Source organism: Sus scrofa, chromosome 1 (assembly GCF_054392235.1).
Source record: "Sus scrofa isolate SSC_HxYL_T2T_F1_AM1 chromosome 1, Sscrofa_HxYL_maternal_Yorkshire_Landrace_v2.0, whole genome shotgun sequence".
In the NCBI taxonomy this organism is placed as follows: domain Eukaryota; kingdom Metazoa; phylum Chordata; class Mammalia; order Artiodactyla; family Suidae; genus Sus; species Sus scrofa.
In genome coordinates, this window is record NC_139383.1 from 141,409,561 (window position 1) to 141,427,865 (window position 18,305).

At 36.7% G+C, this 18,305-nt stretch overlaps 1 protein-coding gene across 1 annotated transcript in view; it reads left to right on the plus strand.

The window, feature by feature from the left end:
* Nucleotides 1-18,305, plus strand: part of RASGRP1 (RAS guanyl releasing protein 1) — a 977,163-nt gene that overhangs the window by 293,561 nt on the left and 665,297 nt on the right. Inside the window, exons 3-4 of the mRNA XM_084973917.1 lie at nt 549-627; nt 2,009-2,167. The gene's annotated coding sequence lies outside the window, so the exon portion shown is untranslated. The remainder of the gene's footprint in view (nt 1-548; nt 628-2,008; nt 2,168-18,305) is intronic.

The window sequence follows — 18,305 nt, forward strand, 5'->3', positions numbered from 1 at the left end:
GTTAGCTCTGATTCAACCACTAGTCTGGGAACTTCCACATGTCATGGGTGTGGCCCCAAAAAGCAAAAAAAAAAAAAAAAGTATTTATCTCCATTCCATAATTTATCCACTTTTAATAAAAAAGCGAGATCCAGCTATAAAAGTCTAAGAATTTAGCTCATTTACATGCCTTTTTCCTCCCCACAGCTTCATCTCTCTTGTTCATTTAAATATGTATATATTCTGTTATTAGTTAATTTCAGTTAATTATTTTATTAAATTTATCAACATTTACTTTTATTTAAGTCATTTATATTAGATATTATCCTTTAAAACCCATTATGTGGGGAGAAAAAATTAACACCCTTATACATTCATCAGTCTAGTATCCTTTATTCTTTTGAGCTCCTGTTTTACACCTAGAAGTTCCACACTTTCTTTTAGATTGGTCCTAAAAATGGAAAGCCAATAAACATAGTTAGTAATGTTTTAATGATAAAACTACTATTCAAAACTGAGCCAATAAACACTATATATTTGGTACTATAATAATATGTTTTTTTAACCAGTGCCACATGAAAGAATTTTTCAAGCTTCAGCATCAAGAAGAGTTCTTTTCTCTCACTTCTTTATCAGCATGACCTTCAAGTAAGGATTTTTTGTTTTGTTTTGTTTTTTTCCCTTTCTTCTAGAGTTTCCAATTGCCTTTCTTTTTTTCTGGTTAAATAATAGCTTATAATTACATTTTGTTAGAGGTAGTAAATAAATTATCTTGTTGAAGGTATTAGTCAAAGAGCCTTACCCTAATTTGGATAGATTTTTTTTTTTTTTTTTTCCCTACCAGCTTCTTCACTATCTTCTTGAAATTTATCTGTGGGTTATTGATTCAGGTTTTCTACCTATTCTGGGATCTTTTTTGATAAATTGTTTTATTTTCTAAAATCTCTTTCTTTCACCATCTTTTATTTATGAAAATAGAGTTAGAGTAATCCCTTATAATTCCCCATGTCTTTGATTATGGTCTTCTTCACAATTTTACTTTCATGTATTTATATTCTCTTTTTTTCTTGATGAAGCATGTTAGCTTTATTATTCATATATGTGTTTCAAAGAACTGCCTTGGATTTGCTTTTCCAATTCTATTTGTTCCTGTTTTTCCATTCCATTCATAGATTTCTGCTTTTGTCTTCATTATTCTGCTTTTCTTGGGATTTTACTGTTTTTGTTTTTTCTAACTTCTTAAATTAATATAAAGTTTTCTATACATACAGGTAGTGTCCTAGACTGTTCAAAAGACCTATGAGAAAAAAAAAATATCCAATGGAATCCTATGTTTGATAAAGAGTAGATGTTTGAAAGGTCATTTTTCAACAGGAAGCTTATTAAAAACTTATGGGTACCATAGATACCAATGACCAGAGACACGGCATTTTTTCACCCAAAGCACCCTTTCCACAGAAACAGAAGGGATGATGAAAATCAAGGCAGCCTTGAGAAGTCTTACTCTGCAGTATACTGTCTTCCAAGCTAACCCTTGACATTCTCCTCTGCTCTCACTCTTCTGATCTCTTGCCTCTGATGTGAAATGTATTATAATTGTTTATTATTGAATATTTCTTCATGAAGGCAACCCCCAAATATATTAGAAATTATTCATGACTTTAAGTCTTAATTCCTTTCATCTGTATCAATTAGGATTCTATAAAGAAGCATATGGTATGCTGAAAATAGGTAATGCAAAGAGAACTGAATAAAGAGACTATTTACAAAGGTTTGGGTAGCATGTCATAGAATGACAAGGAATAATTTAGAAACTTGGAGCTAGTAATGGTGGGTGGTACTGGTACTAATCCTCAGCCTGAAGGGATGAGGGGGGCCAGAGATTTCTAGAACCTGAGGGCAGAGAGAGCTGTGTGGAGAGGACCAGCTGATGAGAATTGTGTTCCCTGTTCAAGAGATGCAGCCTGCCTGCCTTGGCGCTCAGGAAGGGAGCAAGTAGAATAAATTCCCTCTCTTTTCCTTCTACCAGCGCTTCCCATGGTCTGAAACCAATGAGGAGCAAGAGGACAATAGTGCCCATTGATGTAAGAGATGAGTCAGATGCTGTGGGGCCAAGAGAAAGGTGGAGGGGATGAAGAGTGGTTATCCCTGGGAGAGCAGAAGATACTCGGAGCACCCAGCCTTCCAGGTACTACAGCTTATTCTAATCCTCTCAGAGTCTGAGAAATCCATTCACCCCACCTATTCAGAATAATCCTGTGGGGCTTACTTACCAAGTGGTATCTGATAACTGCTTTCACTGTGGAAAGTTTTTTTAGAAACATTCACATTCTTTAATGGAGCTGTTTATATTTTCTGTTTCTTTTGTCTGCTTGAGTAAGTTGTAGTTTTCCAAGGAATTTATCGATTTGGTCTGTCTTCCAACTTATTTCTATAAAGTTGTTCATAATATTCCTTTATTTCTTTTTTGGTGTAGGCAGAATCTGTGGTAGGATATTCTTTCATTTCTGGTATTGGTAAGGTGTACGTGTGTTTTTCTTCTTTTTCCTTCATCAGCCTTGCTAAATGTTTATCAATTGTATTACTATTTTTAAGGAGCCAGTGTTTTTTAATTATCTCTATTCCTTATTTCAATTTCATTAATATCTTTTCTTATTTTTACTATTTACTTCTTTTGACTGAATATGCCCTCCTTTATCTAACTTCTTAATGTAGGAACTCAGATCACTAATTAAAAATCTTTCAGAGTTCCCATCATGGCTCAGTGGTAAGGAACACGACTAGTATCCATAAGGATGTGAGTTTGATCCCTGGCCTTGCTTGGTGGGTTAAGGATCCAGGGTTGCCTTGAGCTATGGTGTAGGTCACAGTCATGGATCTAGTGTTGTGGTGGCTATGGTCTAGGCTGGCAGCTTCAGCTTTGATTCGACCCCTAGCCTGAGAACTTCATATGCTGTGGGTGTGGCCCTAAAAAAACCCCCCTTAAAAAAGTCAAAAAATTTCTACTTTTGTAATGTAAGTTTTTAAAAGCCATAAACTTCCCTCTAAACTTTGACTCCATCACACAAATTCTTATATAGTGCATTTTCACTAATATTCAGTTTGAAATACTTTCTAATTTGTGTTTTGTGGTTTCTTCTTTGGCCTATGGAAATGTGAAATGTAGGAATGTGTTATTTAATATCTGAATATTAGGAGATTCAATAATAATATTGTTGATATCAATTTCTAATTTATTTAAATTGTGATTATTGAACATACACAGCAAGATTTCAGTTATTTGAAATTTATTGAACATAATATTTTTATGGAGCAGCAGTATGTTTTTTTTTATCTTGGTAAATGTTACATTTGCTTTTGAAAAAATAGTATTCTGCCTCGTTGAGCGCAACATTTTATAAATGTCAGTTAGATCAAGAGGATTGAGAATATTATAAACAATTGGATCAAGAGGATTGAGAATATTATAAACAATTGGATCCTTACTGACTGACTTGTTCTATCAATCATTAAGTAAGTGTAGAATGTCCAAATAGGAAATTCCTGCTGCGGTGCAACAGGTTTATGGTTAGGGATCCAGTACTGTCTCTGCAGTGGTGCACATTTGATCCCCAGCCTGGTGCAATAGGTTAAGAATTCAGTGTTGCCACAGCTGTGGGGGTGTAGGTTGCAGCTGCTGATTGGATTCAATCCCTGGCCTGGGAACTTTCATGTGCCATGGATGTGGCCAAAAAATAAATAAATAAATACAAAAAGTAAAATATCCAAATATAATTGCAAATTTATCTAATTATCCTTTTAGTTGTGTTTGTTTTTGCTTCATTTATTTTGAAGCTCTGTTAATAGATTCATAAATATTTAATATTATTATGTTTTCTTGATAATAGGCTCTACTATCATTACTAAATTTCTCTCTTCTTCATCCATGGCAGTGCTGCTTATCTGGAAATTACCTGCTTTGCTCATGGCAATACTGATTGTCTGGATATTAGTATAACTACACCATTTTTCTTTTGCTTGTTTTTTGTATGGTATAACCTTTTTCACCCTACTGCTTTCAACCTATATGAAAAATTTATATGAAAAATTAAGCTCTTGTAAACAGGCTATGTTGAGGCCTGGTTTTTAAGTGCAATTTAAAATTTCTGCCTTGTAACTGTAGTGTTTATTTTCATTTAATGTAATTATAATGAGGTTGTGTTTAAGTCTATTATATTGATATTTATTTTCTATTTGTCCCATATGTTTTTGTTGTTCTTCTTTTCTTCCTTTCCTTTTAATTTTGGTTTAATCAAATATGTCTCTGTATTCCATTCTATCTCCTCTATTGATTTTTTAAAAGTTATAACTATATATACATGTGTGTATGGGTGTGCATGTATATATATACACATATATTATATATATGGTTATTCTAGGATTCAAACTATCCATTCTTATTACTTTCTACTTAGAGTAAATGTTGTAACACTTGAAATAAATGCAAGAAACTTATAACAGTATAATTCCATCTTATATTGTTTGGGATACCGTTATCATATATTTTGCTTCTAAATACATTGTAAAGTCCAAATGTAATGTCATTATTTTTGCTTTAGGTAACACATTTTTAAGAGAAATTAATGGAAGAAAAAAGTCATTTAGACTTATAATTTCTGTGTTTTTTTTTTACCTTCCTGTAAATTTGAATTTCCAAATAGAGTAATTTATTTTTCATCCAAAAGAATGATTCAGGTTTGTGTAGATTTGTAGTGCAGATTTGCTGGTGAAGAATTCTTGCTGTTTTCAATTATCTGGAAATCTCTTTATTCCTCTTTTGTTCATGGGAAATTTTTGCTCTATGTAGAATTTGGGGTTAAAAGCTTTTTTCTTTTGGCACTTTAAAGATGTTATGTCATTGTTTCCTGGATTTTATTGTTTCTGATATGAATTAGCTGTAATCTGAATGATTTTATAAAATGTGTCATTCTTCTCTGCTTTAGAAATTTGTCTTAATTTTAGTATTTCATCAGTTTGTTCATAATGTGCTAAGTGTGAATTTCTTTTTCTTTCTTATATTTCACTGAGTTTTTGGACATGTAAGTTATTATTATTATTTTTTTTGTCAGATTTGAGAAATTTTTATATTCCCTTCCCTTTCTATCTCTGACTCTCTCTCTTTCTCATCTTTTTCCTCTCTATAAACAGGACTCTAGTTTCAGCTCTATTAGATTACTTAGTGTTTTTCTGTCACTGAACATCTGTTCACTTTTTTCAGACTTAATTTTTCTGTTATTAAGAGTAGACAATGTCTGTTGATATATCTTCAACTATACTAACCTTTTGCCCTTCAGTGTTTAATCAGATTTTGAGCCCATATAGTTACCTTTTCATTTCATTTCAGAAATTTTACTTTTTAGTCTTAGAATTTCCTTTTTTCCCCAGTTTGCCCTTCTCTTCTGATATTCACTGTCTTTTCAAACAGGTTGTTCATTTTTTCCTTTAAGTTCTTGGATATATTTATGATAGTTTTTAAGTCCTTGACCCTTCCAGGATCTGTTTCCCTTCACTGTTTTAATTGTTGTGTGGTTATGTGCCTTTTTTTTTTTTTTTTTGCATGCGTGATTCTATACTGAACTTTGTAGATGATATTTTACAGGAAGTCTGTATTATGTTGCTTTCCTTGACATAGTTTTATATTTTGTTTCTATGGGCAGCTAAATTTCTTGGTTTTCTTATTATCAGTCTTATTTCTTATTATCAGTCTTGGTTTTATTCTTTGTTAGGAAGGATCTCTTTGGGTTTTTTTATCTTTGTCCTTGGGTATGGACCCAAATCTAGAGCAGAGTTCCTTACCTCTGAGGCATGGACTAGCTGGGGCCTCAGATGTGTGCTTCATGTGCTCACTGAGGTTTCTCCGCTCTTATCTGTGCCTAAAAACAGACATCTCTGTAGTTACCAACATCTCTGTTCTGCTCATAGCTGCATGGCAGGCTACTTGTAGGGCTCATCTTGCACATGCACATCCTATAGCTCTTAACCAAAGAGCCATGGTTAGCCCTCAAAGAGACTTCTGACAGCCCCCTCATTGGCACTCTGCTTTGCAAATGCTAGCTACTTCAGCAGTCTCAAAATTCAACCTCTTCTCCAGCTCAGTGAGATTATCATCTTAAGTGCCGCTTCTCTGACGTGGGATCAGTGTGTACCTTGAATCAGAAAACCAGGGAGTAGTAGGGACTTAAATAATATGTTGCCCTTCTCTCAAGAATCTGTCTATTCTAAAGCCTCTGATCCAACACCTGAAAACTGAATGAGTGAGTTCAGTACCCATTACCCTCTTCTGGCCAAAAGTGAAAGTCAACTGGTGATGTTTCTAGAGTGGTTTTTCCAGGCTATGATTTGTCATTTGTCTATTGGCCTCTGCAGTTCTCTTTCTAACCCAGGAAAGTCTATGTCATTTCACTTTATACTTGATACAAAATTTTCTTACCTATTGTTATTGAAGAAGTGTGCCCCTGCTCAATGCTTAGAAATCAATTACATCACAAACGTGAGTAGAAAGGAAAGGTGACTTTAATCAGAATGTGGGCAATCTGGGGGGATGGAGGACTCTGTGTTCCCCAGAAACCACATCTGAAGATTCTGTGTGGCCATGAAACTTTTAAAAGGAAGAAGGGAAGTAATCTCAGTTAATTATTGAGATAGAGGGTCAGAGTGGTCTCCATTCCCCACTGTGGACAGGCTCGTAGACTCTGTGATCTTCCTCTCGATATCGTTCACACAATTTGGTCACACAGTTTGTTCAGATTACTGAAGGGGAAGCTAGGGAAGAGACCTATTAAATACTAATTCTTCATTTATACTTCTTTGATCTATGGAAAGAACTGAAATATTAGGCAAGATAGTGTGTTGTTAAAAGATTTGAAAGGTGTTCTTGGATGGTAAATGAGTAGAGCATGAGGGTACCTGGTTTACAAGTTAGTAAAAATATATATAGCTTTGCTGAAGTGACAAGAAAGGGCTTCCTGCTGAGGGCAAAGAACTGCTTACACTGTTGCACTTTTCTCATTCTAACTCCCATCTGCTCATCTTCCTTTCTAAGACCAGAGGAATTGGTTATTTAGAAATGAACTGACAGGCTTCATATTTTATGAGTCCAACTCCATGACATTCTAGAAAAGGCAAAACTATGAAGATAGCAAAAAGATGTGTGGTTGGTTATCAGGTGTGATGATGGGGGAGATGAATAGACAAAGCACATAGGATTTTTTTTTAGGGCCATGAAAATACTGTGTGTGACATTATAATGATGGCTATATGTCATTATATATTTGTCCAAACCATAGAATATATAAAATTAAGATGGAACTCTCAACTTTGGGTCTTTGGGAAGTGGACCTTGGATAAGTATAATGTATTGATATAATTTCATCCTTGATTAAAAAAACAAACAAAACACAGGACCATTCTGGTGAATGATGTTGATAATGAGGAAAGTTATATGTGTGTGGGGGCAGGGGTATAGAGGGAATCTGTATTTTCCTTTTAGTTTTGTTGTAAACTTGAGACTTCTCTAAAAACCTCAAAAAAAAAAAAAAGTAAACTAGTTAATTAGCAGTGTTTTAGGACAAAACTGTAACCTACATGACTAGTAGTTTTATATGCTCACTTAATAGTTTCCTAGCTTGCAGTTTTTCTCACTTCTTACTAGCATAATTGTATGATTTTTCAAAACACCAGTTTCCATTTAGGCTGATTTCTATAGTATGTATATACTTCATTACTTTGTGTTATTCATGTCTTAAGAAATAGAGAATTTCTTGAAGGTTTAGATAATTAACTTCTGTGACATCTTCTCTTCCCACTCTTACACAGGAATACATGACTATATGTCATCAGTAAATGTAAACTAAGCAGGATTGTTTGTGACATAAATGTGAGGATCCTAGATCAAGGTTGCCTAGATGTGCAGCTCACTTCTGGCATTTAATAGCTGTGCCATCTTGAACAATTTCCTATTCTCTTAAAGCCTCATCCGTAAAATAAGGATAATAATTGAATCATCTCTTAGGAGGTCTCTTTTTATTATTTTAATCTATATATAAAAGGATTGGGCATGGTGTCTGATACATAGTGTACGTTTAATAGAATAAGTCCTTAAATACTATTTTGATTTATTTGCTTAAAAAAGAAACATGAAGAAGCAGCACAGCAGAGTGGGAAAGAGTCAGAAAGTATCTGTTCTTTTCTACCTCTTATTATCTGAGTGATTTCAGCCAAATCCCTTAAACTCTTCAATCAATACTATCCTATAAAATGAGTGGAAAAAGTCAACTTTGCCTACCTCACAGTATGGTACAAGAATCAGCCAGCTTTGGAGTTCCCGTCATGGCTCAGTGGTTGGCAAATCCGACTAGGAACCATGAGGTTGCAGGTTCAATCCCTGGCCTTGCTCAGTGGGTTAAGGATCTGGCACTGACGTGAGCTGTGGTGTTGGTCGCAGATGTGGCTCAGATCCTGCGTGGCTGTGGCTCTGGAATAGCGACTACAGCTCTGATTCAACCCCTAGCCTGGGAACCTCTATATGCAGTGGGAGTGGCCCAAGAAATGGCAAAAAGACAAAAAAAAAAAAAAAAAAAAAAGAATCTATCAGCTTAATGTTCTGTAGCTTCTTAAAAACAAACCAACAAAAAAAACCTTTATTCAATATGGGAAATGTGAACAATTCAATAGGAAAATAATTTTAATAAATTACATGAGTTATATGTTGAATCCTAATGTCATTGACCTGGGTTCTTGGCCTTCCTTAATCAATAGAAATTGATAAAGGCCAGGCAAGGAATTCAGCAAAGTTTTATTGGGGCCCCTGCTACAGCAGGGGGGAGCAAAAATAAGCAACACCTCCAATTCTCTTGCTCACTTGCTGCAGGGGGTGGTGTGTGTGTGTGTGTGTGTGTGTGTGTGTGTGAACTGGTTTCTGATATGGGTCAAGGCTAGGGGCACATCCAGTGGTTGGGCCAGAGGGGTGGCTTAGGGGGTCTGCCCATCCCTTTGGTGGTGGTGTGTGCAGGGGCATGCATATTGCCCTGCTTTTGCTTCCCACACTCTTTTTTATTGGCAGTTCTTCAGAAGCAACAGGTGTTTTTTTGGTAACTTCTGGCCCATAATTTGCCCCAACTGTCATGCCCACGGTTATTTTTAACTTTTTCTCTCATTTTTAGTCTGTTATCGTTTCTTTGTATTTTGTTGCTCAAGGAGATGTTTGTATAATGCAAGCTCCCAGGTCCAAGTCTATCTCAGCAAAACTCTCCACCAGATAGAATCACTCTGCCATTAAGAAAATATAACTGTTTATTTCCTCAGTTTTGTACTGGGATTGTCTGATTCTGGGCTTCCATAATTTCCGCTGGTGAACCATTTGCTTAAAGAGGAAAGAGCTGCATATTCTTGGTTAAAGTTTAATGAGGACTTATATGTTTCATTAGGAAACATAAAAAAGAATAAACATTTAAAATATGGATACAGTGTATATGCTTTATGTATGCATGACACATGCATGTACAAATGTAGGTTTCTATTTAATTACAACACATTCCAAAAAGGCAAAATATAAGTGTAAAGCCCAAACTGTGGAAGTTTAAAGTAAGGGCTTGACTCCCCTGACACTTTCAATTGCCAAAAGAGTCCTTTCAGGATACTGCCAGATGCTATGACCTATTGCTAAAAGGATCCTGATTTTCCAGACGTGTGTATATAAGGCAGACATTTCATCCCTTTGTCAAGGGAGTTATAGCTCCAGAGGGAGACCAGAACAGCACTTTTTATCAACTCTGCTGTGTGAGATTCAATCAGGAGACAGAAGCCACACTAGTGATTTGAACAAAGAAATTAAATATAAAGAACTGTCAATGAGAGAAAAAGTTAAATTCTAAAGGGATATAATTAAACTATATTAATTAATTTGGGTAACAACAATAAAAAACTACTGCTATCCCTAGGCCTAAGGAAAAGTGAATAATGAAGAAACTCAGATAGCTGGGGGCCAATACTATATTTTAAAGCGGTAAATACCACTGTTTTGGGCTTAGGTGTTCTTCTATATGGCAACTGCTATTTTCCCCCCAATTTTATTGAGATATAATTGATCTACAGCACTAGAAAAGTTTAACGTGTACAGAATAATGATCTGACTTACATGGTGAAATGAATATCACAGTAAGTTTAATGAACATCCACCATACCATGTAGATACACAGTTAAAGAAATAGAGGAGTTCCCTTTGTGGCTCAGTGGTTAAAGAACCCAGCTAGTATCCATGAGGATGCTGATTTGATCTCCAGCCTGTGCAATGGGTTAAGGACCTGGCGCTGCCATGAGCTATGGTGTAGGTTGCAGATGCGGCTCAGATCCTGCATTGCTGTGGCTGTGGCATAGGCTGGCAGCTACATCTCTGATTCTACTCCTAGCCTGGGAACTTCCATATGCTTTGGGTGCAGCCCTAAAAAGCAAAAAGAAAGAAAGGAAGAGAGAAAAAAAATGTTTTTCATTGTGATGTGAACTGCTGGGATTTACTCTCTCAACTCTCATATATAATTATATATTATTACATTATATGTCATATCTATTATATTATATATCATAATTTTATATATTATCTCATATATAATTATTATAAATTATATAATTTAACAGTAGTGTTAAATCCGTCATGTTGTACATCTCTAGTACTTAACCTATCTTATAACTGGAAGTTTGTACCTTTTGACCACCTTCATCCTCTTTCCCCTCTCCCTACCCCTGTCCCCCCAACACACACCTCTGGTAACCACAAATCTGACCTCTTTTTCAGATTTGTGGTTACCATTGTTTACATGTTTTTGAAATATAATCCACTTATAATACTATGTTGGTTCCTGCTATATAGTGCAGACATTTGATATTTCTATGTATTTCAAAACAATTGCCACGATAAGACTGGTTGTTATCTGTCACCATGCAAAGATATTAATAATTATTGACTATATTCCCCACACTGTACATTTCATTCTCTTTACTCACGTATTTTGTAGCTAGGAGTTTGTACCTCTTAGTATCCCTCACCTAATATGCAGTTGCTATTAAAAATGACATTCATGACATTCTAGAAACATTTCATGCCTGGGAGTTTCCTGAATGCTACTTGAAGTTATTGCCTGAGGAGGAAATAAGTAAGATATGCTCCCTTCAAGTATATTTTTAGAAAATCTGAGCAATAAGAAAAAAAAAAAAACTGAACAATGAAAACAACCATCAGAGCTACAAACTGTGCCACAGGGGTACACTTACCCTAATGGATCTACCCCCAATATTCATCGACTGTGCAAAATTCTAGGCTTGATCCTCTGGGAGACATAATGATGCAAGTTCCTTTAATTAACTTAATGGCTCAAGGGGAAAAAAGAATTATTTGCTTTAATATAAAGCAGAATATTACTATTTAATATAAAGTAGAATGTGATAAGGCTAAATAAAAATAGTAGGTGCTTGCAGAAGAAAAATTACAAAGTAAGAATATGTATTTGTTCAGGATGTTACTGTTTTCATAGCACTTTTCATATAGTTCACCCCAATGAATTCTCAAAATAACTATGTAAATAAGATAGATATTATTACCCCTATTTTACAGGTAGTGAAGGTGAAGTTTAAGTAGTTTCTCCAAAAATCTAGCAACAGTAACAAGTAACAAGTGGCAGAGTGGTGATTTAAAATGTCACCTGAAAAAAAAAGCACAACCTGAAAGCTGAGAATTAATGTTTTATTTGGCGGACAAAACTAAGGTCTTAAGCCTGGGACACAGCTTCTTAGGTAACGCTGAGAGTCTGCCCTGAAGAGGCATGGAGAGAGCCAGGATATACAGGAATCTTTGCAAGGAAAACCAGGTATTCAGAACCTCAAAAGATTACTGTTAAAGAAAACCAGATACTTCCATTTAAGGAATTTTGTGCTTTTCTATGTATGGGAAGATGCAAGAGACTGGGCTCACAGAAATCAGTCCTTTGATTGATATGCACCACAGCTGTCTGGGGCCAGTATCCTGTTTTTCTCCATCCTGAGTCTCCTCTGGGTGCACAGTTGGGGGTGACTGCAGTGGCTGAAGGTTTGGCATCTGGCAGCCCCTTTATCTCCATCCTGATTTCCCTCAGGGCTCACAGTCCAGGCGGCTATAATGTGATGGCCTGACGGCTGCAACATCTTTTGTTTACTAATATGGCAGACAAGATTTTAGCTCACAAAATACATCCTTAAAACACAATCCCTTGATCTTTCCAAAGCACGTCCCTGCTCTCTAAGGAGGGTTAAGCTACTTGTTATAAGTGAGACTCCATCTTGACACAGAATGACACCATCCAGTTTCTCAGTCCATGGCCCCAAACTTCAAAAGTTGAATGGGGAGTTCCCGTCGTGGGGCAGTGATTGACGAGTTCGACTGGGAACTGTGAGGTTGCCGGTTCGATCCCTGCCCTTGCTCGGTGGGTTGGCGATCCGGCGTTGCCGTGGGCTGTGGTGTGGGTCGCGGATGCGGTTCGGATCCCGCGTTGCTATGACTCTGGCGTAGGCTAGCGGCTGCAGCTCCGATTGGACCCTTAGCCTGGGAACCTCCGTGTGCGCGGGAGTGGCCCAAGAAGTAGCGAAAAGACAAAAAGGAAAAAAAAAAAAAAAGTTGAATGGGGTTGAGAAACCAGTCAGCTAATAGGGGCCCCATTCGGAAAAACAAATGAAGTCCCCACGTAGGAGAAACAGCTGGAAATTATTTCAGTGGTTCAACAATGATCTCTGCAGAAGAATTGAGACTCAGGTTATACTGAATTAAACTCCAGGGCTGAGGTGGGGCTCAGCTGGGTCTCCCCTGAGATCCTGACTGCATGATCTCTGGCCTCTTTACTAGAAACTCTCTCAAGTCTCTGAAAACTCGGCTACAAGGTAGGGGAAGGTTATTTGAGACAGAGGCATTCTGATGCACCTGAAAAGATCTCCTCTTCTCCAGCAGATAGCTGACCTCACAGGGAAGGTCAGGACTGCTGAGTCACCTGCTGGGGTATCAGTCAAAGACAGGCTCCTATTGATGTGGCTGCTCAGAATAAAGCCATTCTGGTACCTCAAGAATTTCAGACATTTGTCAGCTGCATTCTTTACATCCAGCTCATAATCTAGATCTGTACAGGTCTTTTTGCCATACTTAACCCTTTAAATTTCTAGTCATTGGCACACTACACCTTCTGCATTCTTCTCCCTTGAATAGATGCTTTTCCTTTGAGGGGGATTAAGCATATTTTCATCTAGTTAACAGTGTTACCTGTCTGCAGCCCAAAATTGTCTTCTTATTTAAGAAGTCGTTGTTTTCTCTCAGTAGTGGTTCTTTTTTTTTTTTTTGTCTTTTTGCTATTTCTTTGGGCCGCTTCCGCGGCATATGGAGGTTCCCAGGCTAGGGGTCTAATCGGAGCTGTAGCCGCTGGCCTACGCCAGCGGCCACAGCAACGCAGGATCCGAGCCGTGTCTGCAACCTACACCACAGCTCAGGGCAACACTGGATCGTTAACCCACTGAGCAAGGCCAGGGATCGAACCTCATGGTTCCTAGTCGGATTCGTTAACCACTGCGCCACAACAGGAACTCCAGTAGTGGTTCTTCTGAAGCAAGAAATAGCATGTCCAAAGAGAAGGACTTCAGGGAATCTATGGCTTTCTTCTGTTCATCTCCTTCCCTCATCAGACTGCACAGCACAGTTGTTCTTTTATATGAAAACATGGCCATGGTCTGGGGCCTTTCAGCCAGGTGCATGTCAGCTAAGGACAGACAGGAACTATTGCCAAGCTGAATATGCTGAATATATAATGAATATACTGTGCTAGAAGGTAACCAATTAATTATTGATTAAATTAGATTGAGTTTTTTTTTTAATTAGCTTATCAGTGAAATAAAGTTTCCCCATGAATAGGGAAACTATTTTCGTTTATAAGTTCTCAGTGAAGTTCCTGACTTTAACATTTATTTATTGCCCCATAGGGCTTATAGTTTATAGTAATTACTTAGTATCCATTATAAATTAATGAATGAATAAATGATGAATGTAAAATTCCACACTTGGATCTGAATAAATATATAGATGTAGAATAGAGTTACCATGATAGAGGAATTCATTAAAAGTACTGACATATTTGGTCAATTCTTAGGATATATAAATGTTTTATATATATATGTATATATGTGTGTATATATATGTGTATAAAATATTAAGTGATAAGGGGACCTCAAAGATGAATCAGACACCAAACATGTAATAAAGAAACTTCGATACAAATAACAGGTTGAAATGGGAAGATGATGAATAATTTAAGGGATCTGTGAAGGGTTTCCTGCAGAAATCAGACATCTCTTCGGTCTTCCAAAGGTTTGGGGTTCCTGTGCTCATCACAGGCAACAGCTTCAAGATGGTTCACTATTCCTTCCTCCTTCAGTCACAGAAGCCTCAATGGTTACATGGATTTTATTCTCTCAAAAGAAATATTTCTGCAAGGTCTCTGAGAGAATTCTGGGTCTCGCACACTGCTTTCCATCTTCCTGAAAAGCTGTTCTTACTCTATCATTAAATGATAGCCATTTTTTTTAAGGCCACACCTGCAGCATATGGAAGTACCCACACCAGGGCTCTAATTGGAGCTGCAGCTTCCGGCCTACTCCACAGCCTTGGCAATGAAAGATCCGAGCCACATCTGAGACCTACACAACAGTTTATGGCAACATTGGATCTTTAACCCACTGAACAAGGCCAGGAGTTAAACCTGCACCCTCACAGATGCTATGTTGGGTTCTTAACCTGCTGAGTCACAATGGAAACCCATTACATCCTTTTTTTTTTTTTTTTTGATTGAAGTTCTTTCTCTTTTCAAGTGATATATTCCAGCTTCTACTGGCTCCCAATTGAGGATAAGGGATTTATTTTGCTCTTTCACTTTCAATCAAAATGTAATTAAATTTGGATCCATTATAGAACCCACTAAACAGTGTGATATGAAGCAGAGCTTAGCTTTTCTCATCTACCACATCACATGCTTTGCTAACTTCCTGTCAATGTGATTAAGAAACACCACCAGATTAGCAGAAGCACAGGTGTTTCTCTTGATGTGATGCCAATTAATTGATGGCTAAATACTGTTAAATATCCTTAGGAAAACATTACCTCATATGAGGAACAAATTGGTAACTGATGACATATTTAACACGAGAATTCCAGAAGAGACCAGTCTTTGTTCTTCCTGATGAATCTTGACTAATTTCATCTTCATATTGTATCTTAAACAAAAGCTGTATATCAGTATAGGTTATCACATTAGCTCACCACCTTTATGATATAGACACATTCAGAACACCTATTAAGAAAAATAGGTTGAACAGTGTATTTTTACACTACCTACACACTATGGACCAGGCAATTAAAATTGGTACCATCAGGACTCAAACGCCATGGCTTGTAGACCTGGTTGCTCAGGGGAATGAATAGCCACATGCATTACCTGTTCTTGGTGTAATTATTAGGTATATATAACTTTGCTCTATTTTAAAATGATGTACATCATTTTATCCATACAGTCATTTTTCTAAGAAAAGGAATGACCATCAGGAACATGAATACACTTGAATATCACTTGTCAGAACAGATTTCATCATTATGTAATGCTTCTATCCAGAGTCCATTCTCAGTATAGAATCTTACTATGATTACTTTTCATTCTTTCTAAGATCCTTCTGCCTCTTCCTAATCGGGTCTCCTATACCAGAAATAGCTAGCAACCTGGGATGTTAGACAATCTAATGGACTTCCTGTGACCCTTGGGCCATATTTTGAAGGAAAAAAAAAAAAAAAAACATTTCCACCTTTAATCCCAAATATCCCAAAGCTTTTGCTTATATTCAAAAGGATCTTTTGAATTCCTATTAGATTTTTCTCACTTTTAGCTTTTATCTTCTATTGCTACCATGGTAAAAAGTCAAAGAACCAGGTTATTTTCATTTAAAGTTATTGATATAATGTTTCAAATATTGTTATTTTTTTTCCAGTTTACATGAATTTTCATTGTTTGGAGTAGGTGGTACATACCCCAAAACTTACTTCTTTGATTTAAAATGATTCTAGAAAATAGGTCATTGGTTTATAGTGTTGCCTTGTTTATGGAATGGTGATGGAATTGAAATTGGATGAGGAAAGCTGAAGTTTGATATAGTTGAACTGAAAGACTAGAAAATATGAGATGCTAGAGGAACAGGGTGAAGGAGAAGGAGGTGAGCTTTACTTTTACAATGGGGTGAAGTTGCTGGTGTGATAAGCGGAATAATATCTCTGCACTTCATGGTTAGTGTCTATTGAGAATTTGGTTTGAATTGCTCTTCACCCTCAATTGAACTGCAGAATTCTGGACACAGAGGCATATCATTTATAAATGGTAGTGCAAGGTCTGTTAAAGTGAACTTTATACTCAGTCCAAAAGCTCTGTCTCTATGAGTGCTATTCTAAACCTTAGACTTCCATTAAGAAAGGATGTCAAATAGTTGAATATAGGACTAAGTAGTTTGGGGAATTTTCTCAGAAGGATTTTCTAAAAAGGCTCAACAAATCGTGAGCTCCCTATATATGACAAAGTTGCTGTATTTATAGGAGAAATCCTATATCTTCAACATTTTCATTCATGATGCTCAATCTTGAAATTTCTCTACATTTCTATGACATATATTCTGCTTTTCTTTGACTATTATAAGCTTCACCTAAGGTCTCATCATCTCATGGAATCTCAACTCAGAGCTCCAATATTAATCTTTACATATGCCCTCATTCCTGATATAATTATACTTTCTGACTTCAAAATATATTCAGCACCTACTTTAGACCAGGTAGTGTTCCAAGCACTGTGGATATAGTGATGCGGTTGGGACAGTGGTCCTTGTTCTCAAGGAGCTCAGAGTTGAATGTAACAGACAAGCCAACAGGCTGTGTCTCATTAAGTATTTCTATAGAGAAAGTCAGGGGTCAGGGGACAGGAGACCATCGGAAGGGCTCGTTGGCATGATTAGCAAGATGAGTCTTCCTAGAGGAGGTGTTACTTAGCTGACACCTAGAAGAAGAAGAGAAGGAGGAGGAGAAACAGGTGGAGAAAGAAGAAGAAGAAGAAGGATAAAGGAATGGTTGGAGGTTGTTCTAGGCAGAGGATTTTTCAGTTTCTGACCCAGAGTCTAATGCTTCAGTTCTCATCAGTCAACATGTACTCACAAGGCCCCATGGCTTATACTACTTACTTTGTAACACAGGATAAAAATAGTAAATATTGTCACTCAGAGGATGGTAGGAAATCTTGCTTGTCTGTATTAGTGCTATTGTTCAGAAACACAGTTTGGAATCTCTTTGGAAACTGAACCAGTTGGCAGTAGCATTGTGGATACTACGGTCTTAGCATATTCTTCCCTCTTCTGGGAAGTTAATAATCATTATAGTCACCTATACTTACTGTTTCTTGTTGAGAATTTGTGTTTTCTGATTTTAGTTTCAGAACACTCCTGTGTAATAGGCATTTAGATTATTGTTGTTGGTGTTTTACAAATGAGAAAGCTAAGGACCAGAGAAGTTGTCAGTAGATAATAAATGGCTAAGAAATAGAGACGTCACCTTTCACAACCCGGCACCTGACTCAAGCCTATACTTTCAGTTACCAGATTTTGTAGCAAAAAATAGTTGGGTACATTTTTTCACTTGAAAACCTAAGTAAAGATTTGTTATGGTCAGGAAAAATACATACTCACCCTTTAGTGATCGACTCAAACATAATTTTATTCCCTCCTCATTGTAGCCAGGAAAAATTCTTTAGTTTCTCTGCCTAGTGTAGTCCGTGGCCTTTGCTGACTGAATGGAGAAAATGAATGAATGTATTTCTATAACACTTAATACATGTTTCTATCATAGCTGGTCTTATACTGAAGTATGGTTATTACATGTAAATATACACATGAATTTGCATGTTAGACCATGACCGTCTTGATGAAAATAATCACTTTTAGTTATCACTTTATACCATTACTAAGCACAAATTCTGGCATATGGGTGCTCAAAAAATGTATTATAAATGAATAACTCAGAGAGTAAATGAATGGGGATGAATGAAAGACTAGGATGCTAGATTTGAGTGCTAGAATGACACAAATCCCAGTATTGCCAATGTACTTTTTTTGTTTGCCTAAACTTCTCCAGTCTTTTTATTTATTTTAGCTTTTTAGGGCCACATCTGCAGCATATGGAAGTTCCTTGGCTAGGGGTCAAATCAGGG